The following is a 10,644-nucleotide window of genomic DNA, read 5'->3' on the forward strand; positions in this document are numbered from 1 at the left end:
CTTATCAGTGGAGACATAGCTGTAGGTGGGGAAAAAATAGCAGGAATGAACATGCGTGATGGCACATGCTTTTAATCCCAACATTCCACTCGGGAGGCAGAGGCAGGCAGATCTCTGTGAGTTTGAGACCAGCTTGCTCTACATAGTTCCAGGCCAGTTGGAGCTACACAGAGAGGCCCCACCCCACCCTCCAAGAAAAGAAACAGAAAACAAAGGCAGGAAATGCAGTTTATGCTCAAGGAGTTTGCAGCCGTGGGTTTAAAAAAAAAAAAAAAAAAAGGTTGGGGATTTAGCTCAGTGGTAGAGCACTTGCCTGGCAAGCACAAGGCCCTGGGTTCGATCCTCAGCTCCAAAAAAAAAAAAAAGACAATTTTGCCAGGCAGTGGTGGTGCACTCCTGTAATCCCAGTGCTCAGGAGGCAGGGGCAGGTGGATCTCTGTGAGTTTGAGGCCAGCCTGGTCTACAGAGCTAGTCTAGGACAGGCTCCAAAGCTACAGAGAAACCCTGTCTCGGGAGAAAAAAAAAAAAAAAAAAAAAGCTGAGCAAAACAATGAGAAAGCCATTGAGCAGCACCCTCCATGGCCTCTGCATCCAGCTCCTGCCTCCAGGTTCCTGCCCTGTCTGGGTTCCTGTCCTGACTTCCTTCTATAATAGTCTATGGTGTGGAAGTGTAAGCCAAATAACCCTTTCCTCCACAGCTTGCTTTTGGTCATGGCGTTTCATCTCAGCAATAGTAATCCTGACTAGGAAATGCAGTATTTGTCTCCCTCAGTGCAGGTTCTGCCAAGAGCCCTGGTATCTCCTGGCACAGGTGCCCTTCGCCCTCTAGAATATTCCCCAAACACCCATCTGATGGCATCTAACACCCAGCTGTGGGCCTACCGTTCTCTCTACACCAGGAGGTTTCTGGGTCCTACTGGCTTCTGCATCTTCAGGACCCGGTCTGGTCTGGATGCTCAGCACCGATGACTGAAATGGTTAATTATGTAATCCGAGCAGAAACACTGCCCTCCATTGTTATTGACCACTACAGGACACTCAGCAGGCCTTGCTGACCTCATTCACCAGGGCTACGGTCTCTTCCCTTGGATGCTCTGTTCAAAGGACCAAAATAGAATGCCATCGTGAAGGTGCTTCATATGAGCTTGTCAAGTCTTCAAGCAAAGAGCAGATGTTTGGTCTGGCTTCCAGGCCTCGGGCTACACTCAGCTCTGAGGAAGCAGAACCACTCAGGACCAGATGCACATGTTTCCCTTCAGGCCCCTGGTGTAGCTCTCCATCTGCATCCACCGCGTCATTCAGGCCCCTGGTGTAGCTCTCCATCTGCATCCACCGCGTCAAGTAGCTTGTTTTTAGCTTTTTGTCAAAGGCAAAAAAAAAAATGGATCCATCTCCCGCTAATGGCCTGGCTGTTCCAGGCCATTACATCCTGCCATTCTGGCTGTCCATCAGAGCTGGGCCACAGAGGAAAAAGAGGACACTACCTGCAGTGTGCCACACATCAGGGGACCAGCACAAGACTCACTAGTAGATCATGTCTAAGAAATTCACCTCTGGCCTTTGAAGGATCAGCCTTTGGGCTGGCTTCCTCTTGGCTAAGCCACTTCCCGGAAGTGGCACTAAGGACAGCAGCCACCCTGCCTGCATAGTGTCTGCAAAGCAGAGGACCTGTCTCCCCTCTGTACATCCATCCCTAAGGCGCTCCTAGACCAGGGCTCTGCAAACTTGCCCCCCACCCCCACCCAGCTCCTGGACCTCTCTCTCATCAGCAGTGACGGTCCGGTGAAGTTCTGCCAGAAGGAAACCTGCTTTACCCCACTGGTCTTGATGCAGGCTGGAGTAGCTGACCTGTCCCTTGGCCCTCTCAGAGGCTCCCGGGTCCACCACCTGGCTACCATCCTCTGGCTCTTGCATTCCAGCCAAAAGCAAAGAAAGCTGTTTCTTCTCCTTCCCATTCTTGCCTCTCTGGAAGAAGGGAGAACCATGCAGGCTCTTCTTCTCTCCTCGACCTGCCCTTTTGCCCCACTAGATTTTTATCAGTTCTCTGAGAATCTCATTCCCCATCCTCTTCTGAGACAGGATCTCTCGAATCCCAGACTGGCAACCAAACTTGCTATATAGACGGGGATAACCTTGAACTTCTGATCCTCCTGTCTCCCGAGTGCTGGGATTACGGGTCTGCACTACCACATCTGGTTTGACGTAGCACTGGGGATTAAAGCCAGACTTTGTGCATGCTAGGCAAACACTCTAGCAACTGATCCACATCCCAGCTGCCAACCTTCTCTTTCCCAGCACCATGGTGCATCGAGACAGAATAAAGCATGTAATGTATTATTTTTTTCTGACTAAAGCCCATCTCCTGCTCTGGGGCCCCCAGTGGGTCCTCTCTCCATGGTCAGTAGTTAAGATGATTGCTGATCTCTGGAGCATACACTGTGTGCAGCCCCTGTCAAGATGTTTCCACACACTTGTCATCCTGAGGCAACTGAATAGTTATCGTGTGATGGGTGCTCCTCAGGCTAGCGGGAAGAGCAGGTGCATTTTAGTTAGTAGACTCTGTTACAGCCTCTGGCACAGCGCCTTGATCAAGGAAGGACGGAACGAACCGTAAACTAATGAACAGTAGACAGTAAATGGCGAGGTGGCGGTAGAGGAACAAGCCAGTGACAGCCGGTGGGGCAGGAGGGGTCACACCCTCTGCTCCAGATTATGCATGCAGTATTACCTTAAAAGGCTCATGTAGTGAAGGCTTGGCTCTAGTTGGAGGTGCTAGAGAGAGGTCCCTGGTTCATCAGGGCACTAACCTCATCAATGGATTGACCAACCCGCTGATACTGAATGGGCTGTTAGGAGGTGGGGCCTCAGTGAAGGAAGTAGGTCCCTGGGACACACCTTCAAAGGGTAGGGACGCTTGTCCCCTGCTCCCTTCCTCTCTCACTCTGCTTCCTGCATCCATGAGGTGAGTATCTCTGCCCCTGCTGTTGCCACTACAGGCTAGTTCCATCGGAGTCAGGATACGCCGGCCTTCTCTCTTTTTTGTCAGATATTAATCACTGCAACAAAAGCTCACTGGTGCTCTTCTGTAGCTGGAGAGGTTCTCTCTGGGTCCCGCCAAGATCCTGCAGTCCCGCAGCCCACTTATAAAATAATCACTCAGATGCTTATATTACTTATAAACTGTATGTCTGTGGCAGGCTTCTTGCTATCTAGTTCTTACATCTTAAATTAACCCATTTCTATAAATCTATACCTTGCCACGTGGCTTACCAGTATCTTAACATCTGCTTCTCAAGGTGTCAGGCTGGCAGCATCTCCTGACTCAGCCTTCCTGTTCCCAAAATTCTCCTCTGTCTTTGTCCCGCCTATACTTCCTGCCTGGCTACTGGCTAATCAGCACTTTATTTACTAACCAATCAGAACATAGAGAACATCCCACAGCACTCTCCTGTTGTTACTGTTTTGTTTATTTTTGAGACAGGGTTTCTCTGTATAAACAGTCCTGGCTGTCTTGGAACTCACTCTGTAGACCAGGCAGGCCTTGAACTCACTGTCCGAGCTCCCTTGCCTCTACTCGTACAAACGTGGGACCCGAACAGCGCTCTGTACAGAGTCCACCAGAACCACAGCTGACCTTGCCTCCTGCATCCCACTCACCTCCCAGATGTCAGAAGCCCCTGACAGCCAAGACCGTTCCACTAGAGACCGCCAGGGGGAGCCGTTGGCCTGTAACAGGGCTAGCACAGCCCGGGAGAGGCAGATGAGAAGTCCCCTCACTGCAGTCTAAAGGACAGATCTGGTAAAGAAGTTGGGGGGGGGGGGCAGTTGCAGCTCTAGGCTTGGAGTCCAGGGCAGTGACACTGGAACACATTTGCACATTTTATCTTATCATAAAGGAGACTTTTCGGAGATGGGAGTCTCACTGTGTAGACCAGGCTGGCCTCAAACTCAGAGATAGGCCCTGCCTCTGCCTCAGAGTGTACCACCACACCCAACTCACAGTCAACTTCAAAGGTATCTCTGTTGGGACTTTCTCAAAGATGTGGGGCATGAGGAGAGAACAGATAAGGGAATAAGAGAAAAGAAATCCCTTCCTCTCAAGTTCTGGGATCACGGGTGTGCACCACCATGCTTCCTTTGTGCAGGGCTGGCCACTGAACTCAGGGATGTGTGCATGCCAGGCAATGCTCTGCCAACTGAGCCACACTCCCAGGCTGCAAAGGAGACACTTTCATCCTGCATCACAGTCAGGCAGATTTTCTGAGTAGCAAAGCGCACATCTGTCTGAACAGACTATGGTGACACTTCCTGCCTAGCAGCTGGCTGGGCCCCGGGTTAGACAGCACCCATCCTAAAGCCACTGGACTGTGAGATGCCACACCTGCTTCCACTGGCCACACCAGCCTTATGCCTTCGGCCAGTACCTCTGCTAACTCCCCTCCAAGGAGGGCCTGCATACTGCATTGCAACCAAGTCCTTTTTTGTTTGGTTTTGTTTTGGTTTAGTTTTGTTTTTCAAGACAGGGCTTCTCTTTGTGCCGTTCCTGGAGTTCACTCTGTAGCCCAGGCAGGCCTCGAACTCAGAGAGATCCACCTGCCACTGCCTCCCGAGTGCTGGGATTAAAGGCGTGTGCCACCACCGCCCGGCAACCAAGTCCTATTGTCCAAAGTTAGCAAGCAGGGCTGGGGAAATGGCTTCGTGGTTAAGAATACTGACTGCTCTTCCAGAAGACTCGGGTTCAGTTCCTAGCACCCACATGACAGATTATGACTGTCTGTAATTCCAGTTCCAGGGAATCTAATGCCTTCTTCAGGCTTCTGGGGACACCAAGCTTGCATGTGGTGAACAGACATATTCAGGCAAAGCATCCGTATATGTAAAATGAAATAGATATGAGTCTGGGAGGTAAGAGAATGGATTCTCCCATGAGGCTGCAGGGTCCAGAGCAAGGGGAGGAGTGGCCATCCCAAGCCCTTACAGGATGGAGGGTTGTAGTGGGTAGTTGTTCCAGCTTTGACCTGGAAATATTACTTCCAGTGAGGCTTCTGGTAACTGCCACACCTACTACCTATGACAGGAACCCTTAAGACCTGAGATCTGGATGTGCTGGGCCTCTTGGTTCCTTGTGATCCTGGATGCTGGATGGTAGACCGAGCAGAGTTCCCCAGAGGAACCCCGCTGGACTACACCTCACTTATCCTGGACCCTGTAACCAGCTCCTGTTCTGGCTGTAAGATACCCCAAAATAAACCTCCTTTTTTAAGTATGTGGAGTTGCCTTGTTAATCCCCACAACAGAGGATTAACTCCCAGAGAAGTGGAGAAGGCCATGCCTATTGAATGGACAGCCCTTCCCAGGTCATCACTGGACCTCACATGCCTTAGGTGCTCAGTCCCCACATGGGAACCAAGGCCAGGCAGGCAAATCAGACGGGAGGAAGTGCTCACTCCCGACTCCCCCTGCCTCAGCCAGCACTCTGAAGCACACAGCAAGAGACGAGAGAGTGAGACCCCCCCTCCCCACCCCCCCACCCACCCCCCCCCAACCCCCCACCCCCCACCCCCCCCCCCCCCCGACAACTGCTGCAATCCCACTGTGTAGCTCAAGCTCAGGGGTGCTGTCTTTGACTGCAGGGTCTGAGAGAGTTACCATGACAAACAGAGCTTGCTGTCCAGGCAGCTACTGTTCAGACTTCCGGTTGTACTCCAGTTCCATAGAGAGCCTGCTGAGTGGTGGCTCCAATGCCACCCAAAGTTCAATCGAACCCTCCCTGTAGCTGTCCCTGAGAACTGGTCCCACGGACAGCAGGTTAAACCATCCACGTGGACGCTGCTCCAAGGAACACGGGGGCAACCTTGTAAGTCCACAGAAGCTCTCTGTACAGCAGTCTGCTGGCCAGCCAATGGTGGGGCTTGGCAGGGATGGAGGGCAGGCACATCCAGAAGCCAGGATCCTGATCTCAGGCTGAGAAAGACATCAAGAAAGCAGAGACCTTTGGGCTGGAGAGATGGCTCAGAGGTTAAGAGCACTGGCTGCTCTTCCAGAGGTCCTGAGTTCAATTCCCAGCACCCATATGGTGGCTCACAACCATCTGTAATGAGATCCTCTGGCATAGAGGTATACATACATGCAAAGCATTCATACATAAAATATGAATAAATAGAATTTTAAAAAGAACGCATAGACCTTCTGGTAAAGCTGCCTAAGATTCCAGCACAGATTTGCTCTGGACTGACAAGTTCTTGGGATCTGTGAGCCTCCGTGTCCACCACACAGGGACCACAGAACCTATCCCCTGATGCCCCTGAGTGGCAAACCTCCAGAACGTTACCGAGTGGCCCTCAACAAAGGATGGGTCTAAACAGTGAGGCACATGACTTTAGCCGTCTTTAGTCACGTCTCTCAGGACTCCCGGTGCACATGTTTTCCAGGGCTCCAGGGTTAGCCAGCCATGCAGTACACCATACCTTGATAAATGCCTGCTGTGCCTTTGGGAGTCAGTCAACCTCGTGGATGACCAAACTTGGTCATCAGGCTTGGCAGTGAGCACCTTTACCTGCTGAGCCATCTCGCCAGCCAGCCCCTGCATGTCCTGCGGGTAAGCCTTACGCCGCGCCATCCACGTCCGCATTGCCTCAGTTTATCCCACGTGCTTTACAAATGTTTGTAGAGCTGAGTGAAACTAAGATTTGGAGCAGAGTGTGTGTGTTCAGACAGCGTGTTTCTTGCCTACCAGTTTCATTCTGGTATAAGTTTATTTTCAGTTTAAGTAACCAAAATGTATTTACATAAGTATTTTTAAATGGGTTAAAGAATAACTCTGGATGGATTTCTGGCTTTTTCTCATTCTTCTGTGCCTGCCTGAGGACTATAAGGAACAAAGGGTCCGTGTGGGGGAGGTGGGGAAGTGGGGGGGTAAATAGGGGGTGGAGCTCAGCAGATAAAGTGGTTTCCACAGAAGCTTGAGAACCCGAGTTTGGATCTGTAGCACCAGAGCGAAAATCAAAGCATAGGGGTGAGCACCTGTAATCCTAGCACATACACACCTGTAATCTTACCACTTGGAATGCAGAGGCTGGAGGATCATAGTGAGTTCAAGGCCAGCTTGGGCTACTCTGTCTCAATAAACAAACAAAATACTCCCACAAAACCAACCAATCAAACAAACAAACAAAAAAACCTCAAGACCACTGGATTGTCAACTAAAGCCGCAAACAGCACATGACTGTGTTCCAATAAAACTTTATTTACAAAACAGAAGGCCCCAGTTTTGGCTTGCTGGCTTAAACCTTGAACCACAGTCTATGTCCAGGTTTAAATGCTCCTGTCCTCTGGAACATATTCAGTTTCAACAAGCTGCTATAGATTGTAACAGTTCTGAAGACCCAGCTGCCTGCAGATCTGAAATGTGAGACCTGATGGGCACAGAGACCTTCTGCTGCTTCCCCGCAGCAGAAAGCAAGCCCTTGGGTGTCCTCTCTTCTGCCCTCTGCCCCGCCCCATGTCTCATAACATCTCCAAACCCCCATCTCTCCATGTCATGCACTGAAGGTAGGTCTCATTTTGTATTTGGGTGAACACAAATGTTCAATCAACAAAACACCCTTGAGTATTTTCAAGGAAGAGGTGCGCTCCACAAGGGAATTCGAGAGCCAGCCAGATGGCTCAGCAGACAGGAGTGCTTGCCTCCAAGGCCTGAGGCCTTGAGTCCGAGGCCTGGAATCCACGTAAAGGGAAGAGGAGCGAACACACCTCACAAAGTTGTCCTCTGATCCCATAAGTATACAGCGGCATGCGCATGCCGCCTACATTCACACACATCTAATCTATCACACACACATCAATATTAAATTCATTTTTTTTCTTTTTCTTCTTTTTTGGGGGGGAGGAGGCCACAAGGGTGAGGAGAGAAGGCCCAGAAGGACTGGGAGTGTGCTGGGGTCTGTGAAGTGAAATTCCCAAATCATCAATAGAAATTTTACAAAAAGGTTAATTTTTGTAATTATTTAGAAATTGTATCTGTAGCATTACTATAGATATCAAATTGTAAGTTTATGCTTGCATCTGTAGTTCCTGATCGTTTAGTCAGGATTTCTGTTTCCAGCATTCCCTCAGTTTGTGTCTTCTTATTGTTTCAATTTCAATTTTTAAACCTTGAACTGTTTCCTTCATCTGTTTAATTACTGTTTGTCTTTCTTCTAATTTTTTGTTTGTTTTCTTCCATTTCTTTAAGGGAGTTTTTCATTTCCTCTTTAAGGGAATTTTTTATTTCTTCTTTAAGGGCCTCGATCATCTCCTTAAAGTCATTTTTAGGGTTGATTTCTTCTGCTTCTTTGCCTTGGCATGTTCAGGTCTTACAGGTGTAGAATCACTAGGTTGTGATGGTGTCATATAGGTCTTGATGTTGTTGCCTGTGTTTTTGCACTGGCGTCTACTCATCTCTTCCTCTGCTCGGTGCAGACAGTGTCTGTGTCTGAAGGTGCCTGCCTCTCTTGTTCTAACTGATAGTTTTGGTCCACTAGGAGTTCTTGGTCGAGTCGCACTGTTGGGCTCTGTTTCTCCGGGAGCAGCTTAGTCCAATCCGTGTTAGTGGGTTGTGTCTCAGGAAGCAGTTGTTCCCAATTGGTGCAGGGTGGGCTTATGGCTCCAGTGGTTGTGAGGTTCGCAGGGGCTGTTTTATTTTTTGGTGAGGGAGCAGGAAAAGGTAGCTGTCAGGTCCCTGGGGCTCCGAAGGCTGGGGCCTGGTCTGCTGGTCCAGAGATGGGGGCCTTACCTGTTCCCAGTCGGAGTAGGGTGGGCTTATGATTCTGTTGATCTGGTTCAGTGGTTGAACGTTCTCAGGTCGCTTTTGCTCACTTGTCAACTCCTCAGCTGATCTTGTTTCCTCAGACTGCAGGCTGTGGGCTTCTGAATCCTCTCCTGAATGGATCTCAGCTGAGCAGGTTGATCAGTAGGGCAATTTCACCAGCACCTCCAAGTTGTTTGCAGGATTGGCAGCTGGGCCCTGGGTTGACCTCGGGCAGAATTTTCAGGTCCGTTCTGGTTGCATCCTATGGAGACGGCCTTAACTTTTTTTTTTGAAACAGGGTTTATCTGGATAGTTTTGGAGCTGTCCTGGATCTCCCTCTGTAGACCAGGCTGGCCTCAAACTCCCAAATTGTAAGTTTAAAAACAAATAAACAAACAAAAAACAAACTCTGGGCTGAGCATGAGGATGCAGGCCTGTAACCCTAGCACTGAGAGACTAAGGCAGGAAGATTTTTAAGTTCAAGGCCAACATGGGCTATGTGGTAAAAACCTTGCCTTACTGCACCCAAAAAAGTCCAAACTAGCCTTTCTGGGCTGAGAAAAGGACAAAGTTCTGGATCCAGAGGGCAGCTCTGACCAGAAGGGAAGCCTGGGGCTGACTGGTGCAGGATGGCCTCTCCTGTTTCCTCAGACCCCATAGCTGCTCTGTTTGATGTCTGTGTCTCTGCCATGGGCTCTCCTTTAGCTGTGTTGGGCCCTGAGTGGAGAGGGGGCGTCGTTCTGACGTCTTACTCCATTAGCTACACAAGCCAGCGTCTAGCAGAGAGCCCCCAAGACGATCAGTGAGCAATGATCCCATCTAAGCAGATGTAGGTAGACACGTTTGTTTCTCTTATTACTCAGAGAAATTTCACTAACCTCACTGTCATTAATTTCACCAAAATATTATTATGGTGTCTCAAATCGTCCTTCCTAAGAATGTTTTAGACTAAGCCTGTTATGAAACTTACTCATGAGCTGGGCGGCAGTGGTGCATGCCTTTAATCCCAGCACTGGGAAGGCAGAGCCAGGCAGATCTCTGAGTTCGAGGCCAGGCTGATCTACAGAGCGAGATCCAGGACAGGCACCAAAACTACACGGAGAAACCCTGTCTCGAAAAAACTAACTAACTAACTAAATAAATAAATAAATAAAATAGAGAAACTTACTCATGTTTCAAGCGCCAAATGAGATGGAGGAGGGTGGGCTTGGGACAGCAAGACCACCATTCATCTGAGCCTCTGTAAACTGGAGGAAGACAATATACTTTTAATAAGCCAACTTTTAATAAGTCCGTAAAGGGAGGGCAGGCCAGGCAGCCTCTTGGGAAGAGCCAGCTAGATGGAGGATCCTTGTTTGGTGGTTTTGGTTACTTTTCCTGTGGCTGTGATAAGACAGCCCGACCAAGACATCTTAAGGGATGAAGGTTTTATCCGAGCTAGCTCAAGGTGGCAGTCCTTCATGGTGGGGAGTCACTCTGCATCCACAGTTGATAAGCAGGGGTGATGCATGCTACACAAATGCCCAGCTGGCTTTCTCCATTGACTCCCCTACCCTGGGAACTGCCACAATTAAGATGCATTTTACCGCATTGACTAAAGCAAGGCGGGGGGTGGGGGGGTGGGGGGGGCACTCTCTTCCATGTGCTTCTGGATTCTGTCTGTTGGCAACAGCCGCCATCATACTGGTGGAGGAAAGGGGCATTTCCAGCGACAGGTGGTCCTGTCAACCAGGTACTGGGACAGAGTTCACAGGCATTAATGAGTAACCTCAGAGGAGGCTGGGACTTCAACATGACTTAATAGTTAATGAGTTACATGTCAAAACACCAAGAGACTCTGTTAATATTTGAGCCGA

At 49.6% G+C, this 10,644-nt stretch overlaps 1 non-coding gene across 1 annotated transcript; it reads left to right on the forward strand.

The window, feature by feature from the left end:
* The first annotated feature begins 281 nt into the window (after nt 1–281).
* Nucleotides 282–354, forward strand: Trnaa-ggc. Its single transcript has one exon. It is a non-coding gene; the product is annotated as a tRNA-Ala (tRNA).
* The last annotated feature ends 10,290 nt before the right edge of the window (nt 355–10,644 follow it).

Source organism: Onychomys torridus, chromosome 21, assembly GCF_903995425.1.
Source record: "Onychomys torridus chromosome 21, mOncTor1.1, whole genome shotgun sequence".
NCBI lineage: Eukaryota > Metazoa > Chordata > Mammalia > Rodentia > Cricetidae > Onychomys > Onychomys torridus.